The sequence below is a fragment of the Plecotus auritus genome (assembly GCF_963455305.1).
Source record: "Plecotus auritus genome assembly, chromosome: 4".
In the NCBI taxonomy this organism is placed as follows: Eukaryota; Metazoa; Chordata; class Mammalia; order Chiroptera; family Vespertilionidae; genus Plecotus; species Plecotus auritus.
Genome location: NC_137775.1, coordinates 134,475,860 through 134,488,942, shown reverse-complemented (window position 1 = coordinate 134,488,942; position 13,083 = coordinate 134,475,860).

The window sequence follows — 13,083 nt, the reverse complement described above, 5'->3', positions numbered from 1 at the left end:
AAGGAGAGTGGAAATCAGTTCCAGGCTTCCAAGGGCCACAGCTGGGAAGATGAATATATGGGAGGGACCTCATGGGGTGAGGTTTGTTGCGGATTCCTTTGGTGCCATCTCCAGTCTGATAAGAGTCTGTCTTCAGTAACAGGAGAATTTAAATCTTGCCTTCCCGCAGATAAGGGGGAGGTTTTTCTGCCTTTGCTGTTTCTTAATTGCCTTCAGCTCAAAATAATTTTTATGTCAATGAGGCGTATTTCGGTTTCCTTCAGGAGAAAAGAGGCCGGGAAATGCCAGGCCAAGTTGCCTTCTATTGGAAAAGGAAGAAAGGGAGATACCAGCTTTGTCCTTCAGTCCCGCCTGACAGCCCTCATGGTGCCAGCTGGATTAAGGTGATGGGCAATCCTCCTGGCTGGGTGTCTGCTGAGCTGCCCATTCCTGGTCCTTGGGCCAGAGAGAGCATGTTTTCTTGGGGCTTCTTTTTGCTCTATGCCTGTTAGTGGTCACAGTCTCTCCAGCACTTTAGTTTGAGATATACGGAAGACAAAAAAAGAAAACCCAGGGAACTCACTGCCTTATTGGCTAGTCCTCAAGTCCCTAGCCAATGTGCCTTCTTTTCCCCATCTTTCAGAGTCCTTTTAGCATTGCCTGTTTTTATGGTTTTGTTTAGAGGGGAGGAAGAGGTGCATCTAGGGCATCTTCTTGAAGTTGCACCTTGTTAGGGTTTGGCTGGTGATGTGGCTGTGAAAGAATTCACAACTGACAGAAGAGATGCAGAGAGAAAGTTTATTTTACTTTTCACAAGAGGAAAGGGCCAGTGTATTGCTAATCAATATAGGGTAAGAAACAAAAAAGCGGCTTTTAAAGAGTAATGGCTGCTACGTGACAAGGAAGGGAGGAGGATTTGGGGCTGAAGTTAGCAGACAGCAGGGGGGTTGTCTTGAAAAGTTATAGTTTGTTTGCTTTCCAGGAGATAGTCAGGCAGATGTCCTAGGGAGGTGTTTTAACAGTATTTTTTCCAAGCCTGTAAAACATGCTTCAAGCAAAAATTGTGAAGAATTAAAAAAGAATTGCTTGTTTGAAGGGGAGGAGGGGAGGGAACTTTGTACTAACTAGAGACTCCTTGGTGTGAATTATCCCTGAGTTCTGAAAACAGCAGGGAGGAGGGGGAATGTAGCCTTGAGAGTAGCCTATCTTGTCTTGCAGTTTGAACAGAGTAGCTAAAGATCTTGGGGTTTAATTACCTGGTGCTTCTCAAATTGTAGAAGGCCAGAGTAAAGAAAAAGGTCTTTTTTTCTGTCCTTAACACTCCTTTTAAAGTCAGCTTTGATTTCTTCCAGCTCCTTCTCACCAATATTATCAACCTGTTGGGTATAAACACTAACCCAGTGGTCGGCAAACTCATTAGTCAACAGAGCCAAATATCAACAGTACAATGATTGAAATTTCTTTTGAGAGTCCAGTTTTTTAAACTTAAACTTCTTCTAACGCCACTTCTTCAAAATAGATTCGCCCAGGGCGTGGTATGTTGTGGAAGAGCCACACTCAAGGGGCCAAAGAGCCGCATGTGGCTCGCGAGCCGCAGTTTGCCGACCACTGCACTAACTCATGGGAAACAAGGAGAGGGAGGAAGGAAGGCAGATACATCCTCCTTCCGTTTACCACTATGGACAACTCTGATATGCAGTTTCTCCCTGCAAACCTTTTGGTCTTCCATGACCTGTGAACAAGAGCTGCCAAGCAATCTTCTGTCTTTTTTGTGGCTTGTTTTGAGGCATTGGGCAGCATTGTGGTGCATGGCATTACACTAGTGGCTAGCTTCCTTTCCTTCATCTGCATTTTGCACCTACCAAAATGTTACCAGCCCTCTAATTCTTGCCTTGGATGCTGTTTTGTTTGGAGGACTTGTATTTAAGGTGTGACCTGTCATCGTGTCTGCATCTTACTTTCAAGCTATGTGGAGGGTATATAAGTTTCAATTGAACTCTACTTTCATTTGTGGAAGTTTGAAAGTTTAACTTCATTTTATATTGTCATGTTGAAGTATGGTAGCAATCATCTCAGGTGGAAACTGCAGTTTTAACTTTAACCCTGCTGTTTTGGGTTCTGTACTTATTTGCTTGCTAAAACAATAGAAAAGTTATTTTGATTTTCTGAACTTATGTATGCTATCCCAATCGATTGAATACTCCATGGATGGTGGTTTGAATATCCCATTGATTGTGATCTTATTGGTTATTGAAGCACAATCTTCTGTACCTGGGAACCAGGACAGCACAATTACCCTAAATTGCCTCAGTAGCTACAGATAATGTGTTCCGGTTGACTCAGTGGTCCCAAGACCAGGACAGCACAATTATTCTAAATTGCCTCAGGGGCTCCAGGTAATGTGTTTCTGTTGATTCAGTGATCCATAGACCCAAAACGATACTTAATCTTTATAGATAACTAACTTGCTCAATTTTGCTTCTGTAACTGCTTTGTGCAAACCAGGTTCCTCATTCCAAACCCAAAGATGTAATTGATACCTTTGTGATATTCTGCATATAAGCCAGATGTGGCGGGCATTTCGGGGCTGCGAGATTTGAAGTGCTGATTGCCCCCTCATAAGCCACCGGCCTTTAATAAATGACTCTATAATTCGACTTCTTGATTGAGGCATCCTTTGTGAGATTCAGGGTACAGTACAACAATGTGTCATATTCCTGTGAGGAGTCCTAGGAAGATCATATGTTTTTGTAAAAAACACATGTTAAGTGCACTGTCCCTTTCCATTCCAACCTCTGTTGTGGAATTGGCGTGGAAGAAGGGACAGCTGAACACTCTGAGGTACCAGGAAAGAGAACCTTTATTCAAAGCAGCCTTGCTGGTTCAGGGGATTCAAAGATCCAAAGCCTGAACAACTTACACAATGAGATTTCTCCTTATATATATTCCTGAGTTTCTTTGTTTCCTAACTACCGGGCTTTTGTGGTGGGCTTTCACAGCCCCACCTGAGTCAGAATGGGGAATTGAGATTGTATCAAAATGCCTAACCTGGATGGCGCCAGTGACCTCGCTCTAGCTAAGCTGTTACATCCTTGGTTTATGGCCCTTGTAAATTGGGAGCATTTAGGTAAATAGGTCTTGCAAGACCAGATAATTAAGGAAGGGGCAGTGACTTGATTATAGGCTAACAAGAATGTGCATCAGGATACTGATTAACTAGGTACAGAGTCAGGCTGCTAGCCCCCCACATTCTTTCACACTTGTTTTCACAGTAGTAGCATTGGAGTGGCTGTGGGCATTTTTGGAATCTGGCCAAAAGGAAAATGAGCTGGGACTACATTTATGTTGCGTTTAATGGGATATATTTACATGTTTTGTAGTCTGTTCCATGGTTATTAATCAGTACCCTGATGTAGAAATGAATTTCAGGAATTCTGCCCACTGTGCACCTCACCTGGTCTCCTTTCTTCCACAGGTGCAGGAGCCAGTGGCTTATGAGGGGGTAATATGAATGTGCACAATGGGGAACAACTCTGGAAATACATGGGTAGTTGAGGACAAGCAAGATTTGAAGTGCATGGAGCCAGAAGCTAATCTCTGGAAATTATTCCAAATATTCAATGTATAAAATTATAGGTGGATAATTTAATTCTCATTAATACCTAGTCAAAACCATGAATATTTAAATAATTTTGATTAATTATGTTGGAGAAAGATCAAATTATTTTCTTTTTCTGTTGATAAAAGTTGTATCACAAAGATATTATTATAGAAAGAAGCAATTGAAGCATATGCGCCATATATATTAAGGATCTTGTGCTGGCTGGAAAATCTGGAAATAAGAAGTAATTTTATTTTTGAATGTAGCAAGTCCTGGATCTTTTTTTTCCCACCTGGATCCTTTTATTTCTTCTCAGCATCCTTAAAAACTGAACAGTTCCCTTTTAAGCTGACCTCTTTCTAGCTGTATCTTATAGGCAGCCAATAGAAGGTAAGTGGCATTTTCAATATTCTGCCTGGACATCTCCTTAGCTAGATCATAAAGTATATTAGATACATTTTCTATTTTCCACATTGTTGCAGGCAAGAGTGTGTTCAATTTTCTGCTCCTCCTCCAGCTTTCAATAGCATTTCCTCACTTCATGGGTAAGCCCTCACTGACGGCTTCCTCCAGGCTCTTGCATCATTCACCAATCGTCTCCTCAGGGACCTCCCCGCTTCCTCCTGCTGCCCAGTCTGAAAGCCAAATGCTGTGTGTTTTAGTTTTTTATTACGGCTGCACTTCATGATTGAATAAGAAAATTCGTTCTGATGATCCATTGCTGTGTAACAAGTGAGAACTGCAAAATTCAAGGCACAAATAACTCTGTGACCCTCCCACACTCCAACTAAGAGACTTGACCCAGCTCTGCAAGGCTTCCAGCAGCCTAAGGCCTCCTCCTGTCCTTGGGATAACCCCTTAAATTCAGCCAGGAAAAATTCAAGGCTGCCAAAAGAATTGACTGTTTCTTCCAGCTAAAACCTGATCATTGGCACCTGTCCTTCCTCTGCTTTGCACATTTGCTTTAGAAAAGTTGCAATTGAAAATCTTTTCTCTGTCCCTCTGAATTGCACTTGTTCCTCTGCAACCCAAGAGTGTCTTTCCCAAGGACTTGGGAGACATTCCTTTGTAATGCAATCATCAATAAGGATAGGGCCAGTGAGAAGACAGGAGGGCTCAGCTGGGTGAGTCTGGCTTGGGGTCCCTCATAGGTTGCCCTCAGTCAGTGACTGGAGCTGGAACAGCAGGGTCTGGAGCAGGTGGGAGCTAGCCCAGCAAATCTCCTAATTCCTGCTGTCTTAGAGTCTCACTGTTCCGTCTCTCTGCATGGACTGGGCTGGTCCTCAATGCATTTGGACTGCTATCAGGGCAGCTGCAGACTTCAAGGTCAAGTATTCCAATGAGCAGAGCAAAAGCCACAACGTCTTTTCTAATCTAGCCTTGAAAGTCAGGCTGCATCCCTTCCACTGAATTACATGTAGAGTATGACAAATGTTCCAAGTGCAAATCAGCCCAGAAAGGGGAAGAAAAAGCAGAAAAGCAAATGCTAGTTCATGATGGGAAGAGTGTCAAGGTCACATTGTAGATGAGCCCCAGGAATGGGAGATAATGTGACCATTTTGGAGAAATACAATTTGCCACAATTATCTACTCCTAAGCATTCAGATTTAATATGCTATAGTCTTTTATATCCATAAATAGAAATATTTTATTTTCTATTGAAACTTTAGATTATCTCCCTTATTTGTGGGAGCTTACAAAATTGTAGACATTTGTCCAAGTCTATAAAGCTGAGAGAAATAGGCCTTATAGTCTTTATAAACAGTTAGAAACCTGTGCTTTTGCAACCTTTCTTACCCAATTCATGCTCTGTGCAACTATGATTGCCAAAACCACCTTCATTGTTAGTTCTACACTCAAACCCAGGGACTCCAGCCTTCTGAGATTTTATTGTTTTTCACATTTAAAAAATTAAGTAATAAAAATTGGTAGTAATAAAAATTAATAACATTAGCCTTGACCGGTATGACTCAGTTGGTTGGGCATCTTCCCATTCTCCAAAAAATTGCCAGTTCAGTTCCCCATCAGGACACATAGCCAGTTGCAGGCTTGTGCTTTTTAAAATCTCCTTAATTGGATTTAATTTATGTATGATGTGATGGACAAAAGCCTAGAGCAGTGGTCGGCAAACTGCGGCTTGCAAGCCGCGGTTTGCTGCTCTGTTGACTAATGAGTTTGCTGACCACTGGACTAGACTAAATGTTACCGTGTAGTTGGAAGCTATGAGGATTAGGCAATTGTGGCATATTGTGTGCAAAGAGGTAAAGGGTAGTATATGACAGTGGTCGGCAAACTCATTAGTCAACAGAGTGGCAAACCTCGGCTCGCGAGCCGCATGTGGCTTGCGAGCCGCGGTTTGCCGACCACTGGCCTAGAGTATCGGGTGCAGCTGTAGGATCCTCATATAGGATGGAAGTCCTATCTTTCCCCATCTCCATCTGTCTGTGCCATACCCTAGACTCCCAGTATCTGACTTTTCTTTTTTTTCCGGCCAGGGGGAGGGGCCCTGGGCAGTTGGCAGGCTAGTCCCACCCCCTGGTCGAACACTGGGTTGAGGGGACAATTTGCATATTACCCTTTTATTATATAGGATTATTTTTTATCTTTATTGTTGAAACTATTACATGTCCCCTTTTTCCCCCATTAATGCCCTCCAGCCTGCACCTGCCCCCCACCTCAGGCTTTCACCACCTAATTGTCCATGTCCATGGGTTATGCATATATATGTATGTATATATTTATATATGTATACTAGAGGCCCGGTGCATGAAATTTGTGCAAGGGGTGGGGGTGGGGTGGGGAGGAAGGGGCAGGTCCCTCAGCCTGGCCTGTGTCCTCTTGCAATCCGGGACCCCTTGGGGGATGTTGGGCCTAAACCGGCAGTTGAACATCCCTCTCGAAATCAGGGATGCTGCATGCACCAGTGACCATACTTTTCATACAGGTGAAAAGCATCTTGCTATTGTATGGGCAGCTACATTTTTGTGCCCTGATTATAAAAAGTAGTACATAACATGATCCTTCTGAGGCAATAGTACCATTTCCCCATCTTATGGGTGAAAAAACTGAAGAAGAGAGAAGTAAGTAATTGGCTTTGTTACACAGTTATAAGTGTCAGAATCAGGGCTGACCACAAAATGTGCAAGCCAGAGTCCAAGCATGTCATCGCTGCATCATCCTGTTTTTTCAGTGTTAGAGTAGCTTTGCCAGGTTTTAATTTTTAAATCTAAGAGATTGTTCCCAATATATAGAGTAAGATCTCTAGGCCTGGCTGGTAGTCAGGGCCATCTGTGTGGTGATGGGCGGGTGGGGCGGTTGGGGGGGCCCCCACTGGCACCCGCCTTGGCTGGTGGCCTGGCACCACCCACTGGCCATCCCTGCCCCCCCAATCGCCACTGCCGGTCACCCCCCTCTCGGGGAGCAGACGCTCAATGCATGAACTGCCCCAACCTGCATTGCACGTCTGTCCTCCGGTGGTCAGTGCGCATCATAGTGACCAGTCGTTCCGCCAGTCCAGTATCTGACAGTTTTACCTTGGTGCTACAGTGAGTTTTCTCTTTCCTCACTTTCTAGACTCAGGCTTAAATTTCTTTGGCAAGCACATTTTTCTCTAATCATTTCAATGCAGTGAAAAGCTAAATTTCCACTGTCTGTAATCTCTATGTTTTGACTGACACAGTTTTCTACTCTGATTTTTTACACACAACAGACCTAATTTATAAATAGTTTCTGTGCAATATTCTGACCAAGAGAGGCAGTCAATATGGAATATTGAGGGTAAGAAATTTGAGGTCTTTTTCTTCAAATAATTCTCTACTATAATATTCTTTACTCCATCTACAAATATGAACAGTAACATTTGGCTCTATATTTTTTTCAGTCATTTATTTCTCTGCAATTTTCTGTTTACATAATTGGGTTTATATTGCATATAACTATTTTTGTAACCTGCCCTTTTCCATGTTTATATATATACTAGAGGCCCGATGCACGAAAATTCATGCAAGAGTAGGCCTTCCTTCCCCCAGCTGCCAGCACCAGCTTCCCTCTGGTACCCAGGACCAGGGCTGCCGGCACTGGCCTCCTTCCAGCACCAGGGACCCGGACTTCCCTCCTCCGGCCGCCCGCAGGCACCCGGGACCTGGGCTGGCTTCTCTCTGGCCCCGGCTTCATCAGGAAGGACGTCCAGCAAACGTCCAGTCTAATTAGCATATTACTCTTTTATTATTATAGATGTGTATGTGTGTGTATATATATTCGTCCTAATATGAAATAGTTAGGAGTGGCCTGTCAATATCTTACTGGTAGGAGTTATTGGGAAAACTTCTCTCTAAAGTTACTTGAAACAAAGCATCAGAAACCAGGCCTTACTGATAAACATGGAAAAATAAAAAACTTCCCCTGAATTAAGAAAGACAAACATGTCTAGTTCTTGCTTTCTTCTAACAATATATTTTTTCTCCATGCAGTTGAAAAATAAAAGGAGTAAAGACTTAGAAATGAGTGAATTGATATTCAAAAAATGTAGGTGCCTCTTTGACTTATGATATTTCAACTTATGGGTTTATCAGATATAGCACCAGTGTAAGTTGAGGAACATTTGTATATATATGTATACATATATAAATGTTATTTTCAAAAATTTCTGAGTTTGGTTCTTACTATTAAAAATTCTCTTATTAGGTTATCAGTATAGCAACTATAAATTCACAATTAATCAAAGCAGCATAAATATTTTAAATTTTGATGAATAATTATCAAATATAAAAAGTTGGGAAGGCATCTCTTAATAAGATGAATGATGCTCCTTCCTCAATTACTTCATTTATCTGTGTCTAAACTTCTACTTATTGCTAAAATGAGTGAGGGTTCCAGCATCAGTCCTAGTCCTATTTTTCATCTTTATAAAAATAGGCATTAAAAAAAACATAATTACATAAGTATGTAAATGAAAATGGAAGGAGTTTTGTTATAGCAATGCCAATCAATTTTTTGGATGCTTTATGAGTTATTTTTGATAGTTATCTTTGTTAAAAATTGTTTTTGATGAATTATCAGCTGGCAACTCAATTAAATCCCCCAATTTTATTAAGCAAATAATTGTAAATCACTTGATTAGCAAAAAGATTTGTTATCTACTTATAAAGGCATTATTTTACTCAGTTATTAGTAAGTATATATTTAAAAAATCTTTTTAAGAGTTATCAGTGCCCGGGCTGGTTTGGCTCAGTGGATAGAGCGTCGGCCTGCAGACTGAAGGGTCTTGGGTTTGATTTCCAATCAAGGGCACATGCCCGGGTTGTGGCTTGATCCCAATAGGGGGCTTGCAGGAGGCAGCCAATCCATGATTCTCTCTCATTATAGATGTTTCTATCTCTCTCTCATCCCTTCTCCTCGCTGAAAAATCAATAAAGACATATTTTAAAAAAAAGAGCTATCAGTGACTAGTAACTTACACATCTGTTACTAACTTACAGATTCCTTGCTTTGGTGAGTTAAAAGGAAAGGAAACTAGGAGTAAAATGTCTATAATATTTTAAAATGTGCATTTTAGGGTTTTTTCCACCTAAGCTGTTAGTAAATTTAGGCCAAATTAAAGAATTTTTTGCATCCAAGATGGCGGCGTAGGTAAACACCTAAACTGCTGCCTCGCACAACAATTTCAAAACTACAACTAAAAGACAAAACGTCTATCACCCAGAACCACGGGGAAGCTGGCTGAGTGGAAGTTCTACAACTAGAAGGAAAGAGCGAACAGCATTGAGGGGTGCACAAGTGCTGAAAAGTTGAGGTACCAGGCGCGCGAATCGGGCTGGCGGTAGGCGACTGGGAGCGCTGCTTTTTTCAACCCGAAGGGAGACAAGCTCCCGATTACTCCGAACTCCAGTTTCTGGGGAGACGTGGGGGACCCAAACTCCTACGGGGAGAAGCTGGACTGCCTGCCGTGGGGTCAGAAAGTGAGGGAGGCTTGCTTGCAGGGCTGCGAGCAGGAATAATTGTTAACTGCGCTGGGGCACGGGAAGCGGGACGCGGTCGGAGATGCAGAGCCGGCTAACTGGCAGCCATCGCTGTTTGCCACGCCCTAGCCTAGTGGCGCCCTGAGACCCCGCCCTGCACAACCTACAAACCCACCCAAGCTCCAAGCAGCAGCTTTAGCATATGAATGGCCTGCCTTATCGCAGCTTAACCTAGCAAACTTGCAGCCCGGGTCAGACAGCTCCAAAACGTCCAAACCCCAAGCAAAGAGGAGAAAACTGTAGTTCTCGCTGTAGCGCCTGCTGGGTAGCCTCAGACAATAGCTGACCTGCACCCCATTGAAGATCCAGAAGCCAGTGTACCTAGTGGTCAGCGTGAGACACCAGATTTCAACTCCTCACATCCATAAGTGACACATTCAAAAGGCAGACTCAGTGAGCAGCAAAGCCCCACTGAAACAAGTCCTGCACCCTAAGCGTGTCTCCAGCGCAGCAGTTCTTCCATTATAGACACAGCGGGTCCTCACAGCCAATTGGCCTGGAGGTCAATTCCTCCCAGTGTACCAACAGCAATCAAGGCTTAACTACACCAAGACTTTGCACTCAGCCCACAAAGGGGTGTACCAAAGGCGTCCACCTCAGGTGATTGGGGAGGCTGAGCTACTGGCCCCTATAGGTCACCTACCACACAAAGCCACTCCATCAACACAGGGAAGCAGCCAAAATGCGGAGACAAAGAAACATGTCACGAATGAGAGAAGTGGAGGAAAGCAAACTACTGGATGACATAGAGTTCAGAACCACATTTATAAGGTTACTCAAGAATCTTCTAAAAACTGCTGAGGAACTAACTTAGTGAGACCTTTAAGGATCTTAATGAGAATGCCAAAAAAATGGAAAAGGACCAGTCAGAAATTAAGCATACACTGTCTGAAATAAAGAATATACAGAAACTCAACTGTAGATCAACGTACCCCAAGAATCAAACCAAAGATCTGAAATATGAGGAAACAAAAAACACCCAACCAGAAAAACAAAAAGAAAAAAGAATCCAAAAATATGAAGATAGTGTAAGAAGCCTCTGGGACAACTTTAAGCGTACCAACATTTGGATTTTGGGGTGCCAGAAGAACAGAGAGAGCAAAATATTGAAAACCTATTAGAAGAAATAATGACAGAAAACTTTCCCCACCTGGTGAAAGAAATAGACTTACAAGTCCAGGAAGCACACAGAACCCCAAACAAGAGGAATCCAAAGAGGACCACACCAAGACACATCATAATTAAAATGCCAAGAGCAAAAGACAAAGAGAGAATATTAAAAGCAGCAAGAGAAAAACGGTTAGTTACCTACAAGGGAGCACCCATACGACTGTCAGCTGATTTCTCAACAGAAACTATGCAGGCCAGAAGGGAGTGGCAAGAAATATTCAAAGTGATGAACAGCAAGAACCTACAACCAAGATTACTCTACCCAGCAAAGCTATCATTCAGAGTTGAAGGTCAGATAAAGAGCTTCACAGACAAGAAAAAGCTAAAGGAGTTCATCACCACCAAACCAGGATTACATGAAATGCTGAAGGGTGTTCTTTAAGAAGAGGCAGAAGAAAAAGGTAAAGATAAAAATTATGAACAACAAAATGACATCAAATACATATCTACCAACAAGTGAATCTAAAAATCAAGTGAATAAAAAATCTGAAGAACAGAATGGACTGGTGAATATAATAGAATCAGGGACATAGAAAGGGAGTGGACTGACAATTCTCAGGGGGAAGGGGGTGTGAGGGGTGCGGGAAGAGATTCGACAAAAATCTTACACCTATGGATAAAGACAGTGGCGGGGGGTAAGGGCATGGGGTGGGGTGGGGAATCAGGTGGAGGGGAGCTATGGGGGAAAAAAAGAGGAACACCTGAAATAATCTGAACAATAAAGATTTATTTAAAAAAAATAAATAAAAATAAAGAATTTTTTGGTTTTCTAAGATGGTTTAGTTCTGCAAAATATATGAGTGATAGACACTTAAAAATATATTATCATCTATAATAAACATTCATATGTTCATTACAGATTAAATAATTGTTCATTTCTTGCCATATTTCTTAATTTTAAAAAGTATTTTATAGTAAGAGGCATAATACTTACTCACCCCTAAGTATTTCATTATACTTAGGGGTGAGTAAGTATTTGAGATACCCCTAGGTATCTCAAAAAGAGGACATTTGCTACTTAACCACAAAAACACTTATACCTAAAAATTAATAACTTCTTAATATAACTTAAAATCTGGTCCCATAACTAAATTTCCCTAGTTGTGTCATCTCATGTTTCTATTAAATATCTGGTTGATATATACAGTCTCAGCCAGTTACAACATAACACCAAGTGTATCTCCTTAGTGCATAACCAATGAAGATTTAGAATTATCCCTGGCTGGGTTCACTTGGCTTGCAGTCCAAAGGGTCATAGGTTCAATTTCCAGTCATGGGTATGTATCTCAGTTGCAGACTGGATCCCCAGGGCATGTGTTTCTCTCTCTCTTCCCCGCCCCCCCCTCCACCATCTTCCTTCCCTTCCACTCTGAAAACCAATGGAAAAATATCCTCATGTGAGGATTAAAAAAATAATAATTTTTTAAAAATAGTTTGTTCCTAATTTTTTTAAAAAAGATTCAGAATTAAATACAGTGAGGATGAATTAAATTGAACTGATACAATTGATCATTTTAAGTTTGAAAATTATATATACACTAGAGGCCCGGTGCACGAAATTTGTGCACAGAGGATCCCTCAGCCCAGCCTGCACCCTCTCTCAATCCGGGACCCCTTGGGGGATGTCTGACTGGCAGCTGGACATCCCTCTTGCAATTTGGGACTGGTGGCTCCTAACTGCTTGCCTGCCTGCCTGCCTGCCTGATCACCCCTAACCATTCTGCTTGTCTGCCTGATTGCCCCTAACCACTCACTTGCCTGCCTGATCACCCCTAACCACCCTGCCTGCCTGATTGCCCCTAACCACTCACCTGCCTGCCTGATCACCCCTAACCACTTGCCTGCCTGCCTCATCGCCCCTAACCACTCACCTGCCTGCCTCATTGCCCCTAACTGCTCCTCTGCCTGCCTGATCACCCTTAACCACCTTTGCTTTGGCCCTCGCTGCCACAGCTTCATCCAGAAGGACATCCGGAAGGTCGTTCAGCTGTCTGGTCTAATTAGCATATTATGCTTTTATTATTATAGATATGTATAATCACACAGGAACTTCATTTGTTTAATATAATTTTCTCCTTAATTCATCCTAGCTTTGTCCAGTCTAATAGCACCATGACTCACTTGCCTTCTTTTAACCAGCTCTCTCCACCTTTGCACTAACTGAACATCCACTCCCTTAGTCATTAAGCCCGTAGGCCATCAGGTTCTGCTCATCATCAAACTGTCTTAAGAAAAGGCCTTAGGTCTATTGATTAAGGGAACAGAGATTCCATCAAACTAAAGATAATATTTTAACCTCACTTGTGATTCAGCTCT